We start from the raw sequence: 11,756 nt of genomic DNA, 5'->3' as shown, positions 1-11,756 counted from the left end.
AAACCTCCCCCCATCCAAGAAAAAAGAGGTTAGGGCCGGTGCAGTAGCCAAATCACCAAGCTGCTCTGACTCTCACAGTCCATTCTGATATTTTCAACTCGAAGGACAACTTATGTTCAAATGGGATTAAATAACCAGGCCAAAGTCTCTTAGGATTCACATTTTATTATTATTATTATTCCTGTAAACTCTCAGTGGAGCATAGGGCCGCAACAACACCTCGCCAACGGAAGGTGTTGTTGCAATTACTTGTAGCAGGTTGGTTTTTACGTGGTGGAGTTGCTAGCCCCGCGCCCAACCCTCCTCCTTTCTCATCCTGGACTTGGGACCAGGCAAAGGCGGAGGTTTGGCATGTTTGGTGTGACGGGGATTCGAACGATTACGAGTCGAGCGCCCTAACCACCTGGCCATGCCGGGCCTAGGATTCACATATGGTCTTCTCTAAATATGAGCTTCTCACCAGAAATATTACACCTTATCAGCAGAATTCACTGCTACAAGGGCTTTTCCAGGTCTTGAACTAAATCACGTGATTGATTGTTACTTTTAAATCCACTCAAAGCTAAATTAAAAAAGGGAATAATTTCTAGACTTATATATTTAGTAAACATATTTATTAATTAACTGAATAACTAGTTGGCTATGTTGAAAATCTAATATTTCACAAAAATATTAAACTATCCAGTATATTCAAGGACATCTCAGCATGAACCTTCGACCTTTCTATTTGGATTGTGGCATGCTAATCATTAAGCCACTAAAGTTAGAACAGTTTGCTTATGTTTTTCGTATTGTAACTATTGGCGGTGCTGTTCTTAAGCACAATAATAAAACTGAGTGCTTGTTCTTCAACAACACCTATTGTACTTGTGAAGAAGCAGGATTGATACATGGAGTCCTATCTGAACTACTGATGAACAAGCCAAAAGAACCTCCCAGTGATAAAACAGGTTACAGCAGTTGAACTCGTGTTTAAGTGTTTTCCCATGCCTCAAAATAAAGCATTAGGAAAATGTCTTATCTTCAAGTTAAATACAATATCTTAACAAAAAACAAAAACCTGTCCTCTCAAACCACTTACTTTTCAACAATGAAAGACGATCACGGTGGATGACATTTGGCTTGGACTGTATGTCTTTCTGGATTCCGTAAACCATATCATTGGATCTTCTTTGGTACAAATATGGTCCTTCCCAACATCTGTTTAACTTAGTTTAAGTTAGTATTTTCTTGTGGCAGGGATTATACAGCCATTCCATGTCAACTCATTGGAATCTAGTCTTATCAGAATTGACATCATAACAACTTTTTATTTTATCACTAGCTGTTTTAAGTGTTTATTTAGTAAAGTGATGTGACATAAGTGGTGTTCCTTATTCTCTTGGCATACTCTGTGTAAAGCTCTGTTGAGTGGCTATCATCTTGTTGTGAGCACAGAAAGTTCAATGACACTTTGAGTTCTCTTCCAAACCTCAGTAATGATGGTGTGTTTTCATTAGCTTCACGTATTAATGTTTGACAACTCATAAATAACTGCAAAAGATCTTTATCCCACATTTCCTATGTTCGTCCACATAAATAGCTAACTGCTTCAAATAGTAAAGTTTTACCTCTCCACCATGCCATCAGAAAATTGATGGAGGGCTGTTGGCCTAGTCATTTTTACTCTAAGGATCTGACACATCTTCAGAATCAAGGCTAATTCAAAGTTTCATCAGTTTCGTCCCAGGTATGAGTGAATTTCCGCAGTTACTCTAAAACTTGGTTGGAATTCAATGAAATATTTCTTTTTTAGAGTTTCTCTTTCCTGATTAGGAAAATTATATGCTTCTGGCCATTCGGTCAGATATTTCATCATAACCATGGTGTATTTATTCCCACTGTTAACTTTGTGGCAGAGGAACAAGCACATAGATAACAACTGTCTCAAGTGGTGCTTGAACATACAACTGCTGTAGCTTCCCATGTTGTGTCTTTCGTGAACCTTTCACACACAGAATAGTCCACACAATTTGCAAACATTATCTACAAACACCTGGCACCTTACCTAATATAAGCATTTTCTTACTCTCTCCAGTGTCTTCTTGACATCTAATTATTCAGCTATTGGAAGGTTGTGGAGATGATTGTGTGGTTTCGAATTTAAAAAATTGTGAAAGTACCATCTGTAGTCATTGTTTCTGTCACTGATATCTTCCCATTTCCAACATAACAAGCCATCTTGTAGGTATAATGAATCCCAATATGCCTGGTATATCTTTGTCTTTGGGCTGTAATAGCGACTGTTTGCCATGAGTTTATTCTGCACTATTTTTAATTCACTGAATAATTGGTTTCAAATTCGCATCTTTTGCACAAGCAACTTTCAGTTGAGTGATGGACCACATTAATTTTTCTTCACCCCTTTTAGATGTTACATCTTGGATTATACTCTGTTGTACTTTAGTTTAGTCATCTTTGTTATCTTGTGCTTCCCTCTTTTCCCAGTGTTTACGTTCTTCCTTAAAACATTGTCATAGGGATAATGTGTCAGCATTTCTACGGTTCTGGCCAGAATGATGTATGATATTAATGTTGTACTCTAGGAATTTTTGGAGTCATCTTACTAGCTGTCCTTTTGGATTGCAAATATTAACCAGCTACTTCAATGCTATGTGATAGATCTGAAGCGTAAACTTCTGTTTATGTAGGTGATGGGCTCAAACAGCATTTAATAGCTCTTTTTGAGTTGTACACTACCTCCTTTCTGCATCATTCATTGTCTTGCTATAGTAGGCAGTCACGTACTCTTTCCAATGTTGTACTTGTGACAACACTGCTCTCACTGCAAATTCTTGATGTTTGTATCTAAAATGAGTGGATGTATGTTAATACAGGATCAGTGGTCAATTCTCTTTTCACTTTTTTGGATGCTTGTTTGGAACCAGAAGTGCAACAAAACCTATTTGTCTTTTCAAGTAATTTATGTAAAGGAAGAGTTTTGCTAGAGAAAGATTTTACAAAGTAAGAGCATACACCAAGAAATATTTTTACCTCACACAGGTTCTTTGGTGATGGTCAATGCTGGAAAGTGTCAATCTTCAATTGATCTGCAGATACTCCTCTGCTCACTATATGCTCCAGGAAACTCACCTGTTGACAGGATAATTCACACTTCTTGAAATTCAGCTTCATTTTCTCTTTCCTCAACCAATCCAAAACCATCCTTAGCTTTTTCAAGCATTATCAAAGGTTTTTCCTATGTGCAGTTATGTCATCCAAGTAGATGAGTACCATGTTCCAGAGTAGTTCAGTCAGAGCACACTCCATTAATCAATGAAATGTAGCAGAAGCATTGCATAATCTAAATATTAACATAACAATTTGCCATAATCAGTTTCCTGTGGCAAAAGTTGTCTTTTCTCTGCTGGCTTTGTCGACTTGTACTTGCTAATATTTACTCTTAAAATCCAGTGTCAAGAACCATTTTGATCCAGGTAAAGCATCCAAAGTAAAATCAATCCTTAGCAGTGGGTAGGCATCCTGATTTGAAATTTCATTCACCTTCCAGTAGTTCATGTAGAGCTTTGTGGATCAATTCTTCTACATCTTTGCAAGTACAATAGGTGTTACCCAACGACTAGTACTCGGTTCTATATCTCCTTGTTACTTCATGGCTTTTATCTCTTTAAAAGCCTCAGCATATTTTGCAATTGGAAATCATCTGCTTAACTCACGTATTAAGACTACATCTCCAGTATCAATTTTGTGAGATATTTTACTTGTTTGCCCTGAGTCATTAGGTCCACTTGAAAACGTGTCTTGATATTATTTGTGAAAGTTAGACAACCACCAACACTGATCACTTGTAAGACCTCTGCAGTTCCAGTCATGAGGTGGCAAGCTGTCCTTGTGTAAGAGTTTGATATAAAACTTCCTACATCTTTCTTCAAATGTGATTGCTCACAGTGTTTTTTATGAGGAAGCACTACCTGTATAACCAGATTTGGCTCGATTTTTATGGGTTGTTGTGTTCATGGTTCTAATGACATATTTATCCTTCAATTGCAGAAGTTTTACCAACCATTAATACACCAGGACATGTTTGATTCTATTAAAGCCTTGTCACTAGATGTGAATTTACTTTTAACAAGCACTAGTAAGAGTATTTTACTTCTTGGTAGTACAGTGACTGCTCTTTTTATTATTACAGGAAATTTAATATCTGGTGTAGCAATTGTCATGTGCTGTACTGAAAGTTCCTGATCATGGTCTTTGAAGCTATTTTAAGCTAGCCTAATCTCGCATCCATATCGCCACACGAAGTCATTTCCCAATATGCACTCTTCCTGGATGTCAATAACCCACACATCATGAGACATGGAGAAGCTTCTATAGTACAGGTAATTTCTAACTTTCCTTTTGTTGAAACCTCCTGTTTATTTACTGTTCACTTCAATCCTTCATCTTCCGTTATATCTAGAGGCAGTTTCCCACCTTTCATTACTAAATCAAATTGAACTATTGTAGTTGTAGAACCAACGTTGACCAACATACTGTAAGGCTTTGGTTTTTTTTAAATTATGAATTACTTATTTCATTTGGAGCAGATGGAGTATTGTCAATTGCAATTTGCTCCATAAATCCAGCTACTCCTTGCTTCTCAATATCTTGTTAGCCCTTTGTTGTTCCTTTAATCCGGTTGGGCTTAAAGACCCATCCTTGGGGTAGTTTCCTTGGTGTCTTTATCTATTTATCTGCGGATTTAATGGATTTTAGTTCTATCACAAACTGTAAAGCTTTCTTTAAGGATGTACACCTACTTTGCTTCAGCTTGATTCTTATATCCTTATCTGTTATGGTGTCTATACATTTGCCATGTGCCAATGAATCTGTCATTTCACAAGGTGCATCTAGGTAAGATAACTAGACAAGCCTTTCTTTTCTCCATACTCTGTTCCAGAACTTAGCTCTGAATATTTCTTTGTGGTGTGATACTGAGCCTGTTGGATAAGACAGCCACCAATGCTTGACAGTTGTTACAACTCTCAACTATAAAGATACTTAATGTTATAAAAACTTTTAAATGGTTAGCAAGATGGGTGGTTTGTAATTCACTAGTTCGTCCATTCACTCTGCAAATTATTTCAGACTGAACTTGGTATGACTCCCATGGCACCTTGCTATCATGGTCTGTTGGTTTCTTATTAGCCAGTGATGAATTGACTAGATAAATTCTGGAACTTGATTTGGTAGTGTCGTGGTTGGAGTAGCCAAAGAAGGTCCTTTAGTTACAGGTGGTACACCAGTAGTAATGATAGGTGTAAAGCAAATAAGTTCTCCTGTTCTATATTTATTAGCAGGTAGCATTGCAGACTGGAACTCCTGAAATGATGCAGAAAGAAGATTGGCTGGTTTAACCTTCACATTTAATAATTCATTTTCCAGATGTTTTATTCTTTCACTGACGTTCTTCTTTACCTGAATATGCTTTTTTTTTCATTCTTTGATATAAAAATGTTTCTTTCACTTTATTGATTTTGTAATTACAGCCTTGCTGTACTTCTTTGATGTCCTTTTGTTTTTTCCAAATTGTTGTTGTATTTGAACTGTATTTTCCTAATGATTTCTTCAAACATATTCAATTTTTATTTTGATTCTTTTTTAGTTTATTTCTTCATTAACATTTCTATAGACTTTTACATTGTGCTTGTAGGAATACGTTAACATCCACGCTAACTATACTACACTACAGTAAAAATTAACTAACACAGATTTAAATACTTCACTCAAAATGAAAACAAGCTGACTGGTTCACTATACCGGTCAGAAATAACTCTTTATATTTTTAACTATTTCCTTGATGCTTCACAGACCCTGTATTTATAATCTAACCTCGAATATACAAAACAATTCTGATATCAAATCCTCTAGAATTTTCAAGGTGTTCTAAGTCTATTTGATCTTAATGTCACATTATGACCCACAGCTCCCTGTAACAACCAAACTAATTATAACACTAAAAACAGCATACAAGGATACGTTGTAGGCAGTAGTTTTTATAACATTAAACCTTATTGCTAAATCAAAATCTGGTAAATTTAGTTTCAGTTTCATCACTGTCACAGAAAGTTAGTTCTCAGTGGGAAGTAAAATAACCTTCCAACTATAACTACAGCTGAATTATTTCATGGTTAGGAAATCCTCTGTATATACCATAAGTGTACTACTATCCTTTACGTTTTTGCTACATGATGATTTGTTTATTTCGGGTTAACTAAAATATACTACTTTTTTGCCTTTTCATGTTTAAGTTCTTGCATTTCTTTAAGTATATATGTATGTATGTATGTTTTCTTATAGCAAAGTCACATCGGGCTATCTGCTGTGTCCACCGAGGGGAATCAAACCCCCGATTCTAGCACTGTAAATTCGAAGACTTACTCTGTCCCACTGGGGGACGTATTTCTTCAAGACAGTCAGTTTTTTTACATTTATCAGTAATATTGTAGTTATTTCTTTTAATTAGATTATTCGCAGTTTTGTAAGCAATGTGAGTTACTAGGTTCTCACACAGATTATAGTTGCAAACAATTTCAGAATGCTACCCTACAAGTCTAGTCAGTTTACGTATAAAACACAACATTAGTTGTATATTTAATCTTTTTTTTTACATTTCCTGACCTTTTATATATAAATTACTTATCATCCTGTAAATGAATCTTATTTAACCTCTAAATAATTTAACATAAAAACTTATTGGTTCACTAGTTTGTCTTTATGCTATCCATATAACTAGTTGCTAAGAGTAGTGTGTCTATAAATGAAGGATGATCACCACATTGTCTCAGTGTGTCAGAACGTCTAGATGTAATTACATATAAAACTATTATTGATTTAACAAAATAAAACATTCTTGACACAATATTTCTTTTGTTAATTTTCTCACAAATATTCGAATAGATATTGTTTCTTCGGACAATTATAACCACGTAATTTATAAAGGTCCTTCACGTCCTGAATAGGTTTTTCTATGGTACCATGATCATCATTTCGACGTTATTTTTTTATTTTGAGACTGATCACGAAACTTCAATTCACGAGGTAAACTATTGTGTTGTTCATGACATTAACAGTAAGGAAACAATTTTCAAAGGTTATAATTCATGTGATGAGCTTTGTAAATTATTATTTTTAAAAGAGCATAATAATTATACAGCTATAGCACATAATATGAAAGGTTTTGATGGGCACTTTATCTTAAATTATCTTATTCATCAAGAGATAAAGCCCAACATTATCGTAAATGGGAAAAATTATGGTTATGACCATCAAAAGTCTGAAAATTAGAATAATGTACAATAATAACTTCATACCCATGGCCTTATCATTGTTCCTGAAAACTTTTGGTTTAGAAGAACTACAGAAAGGATATTTCCTGCATCTTTTCAACATAAAACCTAATCAAGAATATCGAAGACGTTTACCAGATGACAAATTTTACTCTACCTACACCATGTCAGTATCTGTACGACACAAGTTCCTGGATTGGCACTGTCAACGACGAGACGAAGAGTACATTTTTGACTTTCAAAAAGAGATGTACAGGTAAGAAAAATAACACTGTATTTGTTGATTCTTAAAAATTTGTGAAGATTGTTTTTTATTAAATTTTGTTGAAACCTATATTTATTATTATTTCATTTTTTTCCTTAGGTACTACCGATCAAACGTAGACATACTTCGATGGTGATGTCTTCAATTCAGGGAAGAGTTTCTCACAACCTGCGATATAGATCCCTTCAGGTACACAACCACTGTTTCTGTCTGCATGGCTCTAAACTGAAGCAGTGACAGAACTAGTAGCATTTTATCTGAAGGGCGGACCATATGTAATTAATGAAATAGCAATCAAAAGTTTAGTTACTGGATATTCATATGTGTGTTTTTCTTTAAACAACCGTTTTAGAGTAAATATCTTTCAGATACTGATCATCGTCAGTGCAAATGGGTGACATGATACATTCATGTAAAAGTGGTTATGTCGACTTGTGAAGTGTAGTTAAATTGTTGAGAGAGAACTTTACTACCGTTTATATAAATGGGGAAGAGAAAGAGCTGAAATATTAAGTCTGCTGAAAATCACTTGCTATAACCTGGAATTGTTTGGATGACCCAGGGTTAATCATCTTTGAAAATCGACTCTATCCTGTCCATTTCATATTAAGAATTATTATCACTGTAGTGTAAAAAAAAAGTAGATATTATATCTAAATCGATGTATAAGTAATGTGTATGTTGTACTCATAGTCTCTTTTCACTTATTAATCAGGACATTTCGAGTTAAACAACATCAAGAGTTGCTCCGTGCATTACCTAAAGCAACACATAAACAGATTAAAGGAATAATTGCCGGAGCTAAAAATGATTTTATAGTATGTACTCGTGAATGTGCTTTAAATGTTTTAAAGAGTAATGTTCTCATGACGAATGTACAAAAACAGAAACTTAGACAATACAAATCATTATTGAGAGAGTTGGCAGTCAAGAAAGCATCAGTTAAACAGAAAAGAAACTTGCTAATACAAGAAGTAAGGTTTTTTGCATTACTCATGGCACCAATACTTTCATTATTTGTTGGTTTGGCAGGATGGGCTATTGGTAAAGCTGTTGGAATCTAAAAATATGGCAAAACGAATGGTTTTCGTTCCTGAAGAACTGGTACGATTTAAGTACTACCGTACTTAATAGTAGGAATCTATAAAGATTGCAAATAATTCATGTGCCGAAAAACCACCCTATCCAATTCCTAAGCAAAACCGACCATTCAAACTATTAGTTACGTTATATTATACGTATATATACTAATAATACGCTAAAAAGGTGTATAACAATTCAAAAATTTTAAAACAGCAACTTTTACGTCTACTACTTACCTACCTCATCACGTCAGCAGGGCTAGCACCTAGATGGCTCGGACTATCGCTACAAGATTTCTCCAGTTTATTTGACTGGTCTGTGGGTATGTGCTTTTGATATTCCCATAAAAATCCATATATATATACAGGTATAACATATCATGCACCTACTTAAATATCTTTTCAACCCAATGGGTGGTGCTACATATAGATGGTTAGACACGTGACAGTTTCTAAAGGTAAAGTATATACTTTATATATGTATAACATAATAAGTGAAGAAAGAGTACTAAAACGTTATGAATTTTAAAATGAAGTAGGGATATTTCTTCAAAAGGTTATTAAACAAGAATTAAAACCACAATCACAAATTTATAAAATGTAATCCCTACTTTGGCAGCTCTATACACATATCTGTAGGCCAAAGTAAGTATTGAATTTTATAAATTTGTGTTTGTGGTTTTAATTCTTGCTTCTTTACTTTTCGTAGCAGGATCCCTATTTAATTCTAAAATTCATAGACTTTTAATACTCTGGTTCTCTTTATCAACCCAAATTTTATGAAAGACTGGTACATGAGGTATTAAACTGTATAGATAATGTATCTATACGCCCCCCCCCCTCAGTGGCACAGCGGTATGTCTGCAGACTTACAACGCTAGAAACTGGGTTTCGATACCCGTGGTGGGCAGAGCACAGATAACCCTTGTGTAGCTTTGTGCATAATTAAAAACAAACAACCATGTATCTATACATAGTGTATCTAAATGGGATCATTTTTAATAAAGTAGCGTTGTATTATTCATTCATTTGTGTCTTGACTGTCGTCATGCCTGTTGCCAGCCTTTTAAACTTAGTAATATTTTGAGCAGTCTAAGAATTAACATAGTCTGTTGTAAAGTTCAAATCATTACTACTGTTAGAAACAAAGTTGATGGTAAACTAAATAAAAGTAGATGGCATAGAAAACAATCTATCTATTATAACCCAACACATCCTGCTGGTGGAATACAGCCTTTATTTAGATGTATGAAAGCACTAGGTAAATCCTTCACTGTAAAACAGGTTAAGTCGTCAGGAGACATAAACTCTACACAAACCAGTAAAATACAAGTTTTCAAGAAAACGGTAGTTATTTCAGGGAAGGATGAACAATGGTAGACTGATTTGGTGGATAGCTCTAATTTAAGTCATTATAACAATAAGTTTAAGCACTTACTCACGTGTATCAACGTGATTTCTAAATATGCATGGGTTGTTCCACTCAAGGATAAGAAAGGTGCAACTCTAGTAAAATTTTTCAAACAGATTCTAAAACAGGGTCGTGCACCATGTAAACTTGAAACTGAAGCTAGAACAGTATTTACTAATCGTTTGTTTCAATGTTATCTCAAAGAACAAAACATTCACTTCTTTATTACACATAATGAAACAAAAGCATATATAGTACAAAGGTTTAATCGCACTCTTAAAACTAGAATGTGGCACTACTTTATGCATCGTGGAACTGTACTGAAATATCTGGTCAGTGCCTGTAATCAATCCTATCATGGAACTATGACGTTATCGTGTGTGGCGACAAAATAATTTCACCCTCCCCCTCTCTACTACCTGGCGACACCCCACTGAGGCAGCATCCATTTGGCACAGGGCAATCCTTCTAACTAATGGAGGCCTACTGCTTACACTGTTATATTCATAATGTATAGCAGACTTTTAACAGGTCCTTTACGAAAAACTGTTGAACAAATTACAAAAAATATACCCAAGCCGGTTTTTTAAAGTTGAACAGAAATTTTTTGAAATTTCTATTAGCTAAAATGAAGACATTTCCCACACCTTTTTATCGTTGGGGTCGTGAAATGTGAATTGAAGAGGTAAGGTGACTGAAATCCGTCAGCATATCACGAGCTTAACAGCCAAGCACAAGAAGCATGGAAGTCTCCAAATGACACGCAGAATATTCGGAAACCATTTAGAACCACCTTGGTAGATATTGTACAGCAAGCAGAGTACAATATTATCCCTGTAGATGCTTTCAAAGAGTTCCTGTCTGCTCGCCCTAGTGCTGACTATCGTGATGCTTTGACCTTCCCTACAGAATCGCAGGTGAAATCGTTCATATCTCAATTGAAAGCTAAACATAAAAAAGTGATAGCAGAAGTATAAAAGGTTGGCAATTGCTTAATTAATGATGCTGAGAACGTGGCTTTATTGATATATATACTGAATTTACTCCCAGCGAGTAGACCTTAGTATTAGTTAGTATGGAGAGAAGAGGAGAAGAGACTTTTTTTCCACCTGGTTGAAAGAAACATTTCTGGTTGTTTCGCATCATAGAGCAGGACGAGATATTTGAGCGCTGCCCAATCAACCAGTTGTTCATTAGCTGTATTGTTGCTGGCAGAGCCCCATATATAGTGATTGATATTTAACGTCCCCTGCGAATATCACTGGATGTTCTCCATCGGAGAGTACTGTAGATGGCCATAATTCTCAAGGAGGTTTATATACGTTGGTGATCAACAGGCATTGACTTTGATAGAAATAGAGAAAGGATCGTGCGTTTGAATAGCTTCAGCACTGTTTTTGAAGGTATTCCTAATGTAGGTAGCTATACCGTACTTTTCGTGACCCCTTTTAGGTAGCATTAGTTGGTAGGTTTATCAGGGGAAAATACTAACAGGAGGATCACGTGAAGGTTGCTACCATCCTCCCATATGCATACTGAGGCAATGGCATTCATTGCACGTGACTATTGCTACATGCATACTGACACAATGGCATTCATTGCACGTGACTATTGCTACATGCATACTGACACAATGACATTCATTGCACGTGACTATTGCTACATGC

This window comes from Limulus polyphemus, unplaced genomic scaffold, assembly GCF_000517525.1.
Source record: "Limulus polyphemus unplaced genomic scaffold, Limulus_polyphemus-2.1.2 Scaffold525, whole genome shotgun sequence".
NCBI classification, from domain to species: domain Eukaryota; kingdom Metazoa; phylum Arthropoda; class Merostomata; order Xiphosura; family Limulidae; genus Limulus; species Limulus polyphemus.
The sequence above is the reverse complement of the archived record's forward strand: the minus strand, read 5'-3'. Positions refer to the sequence as shown.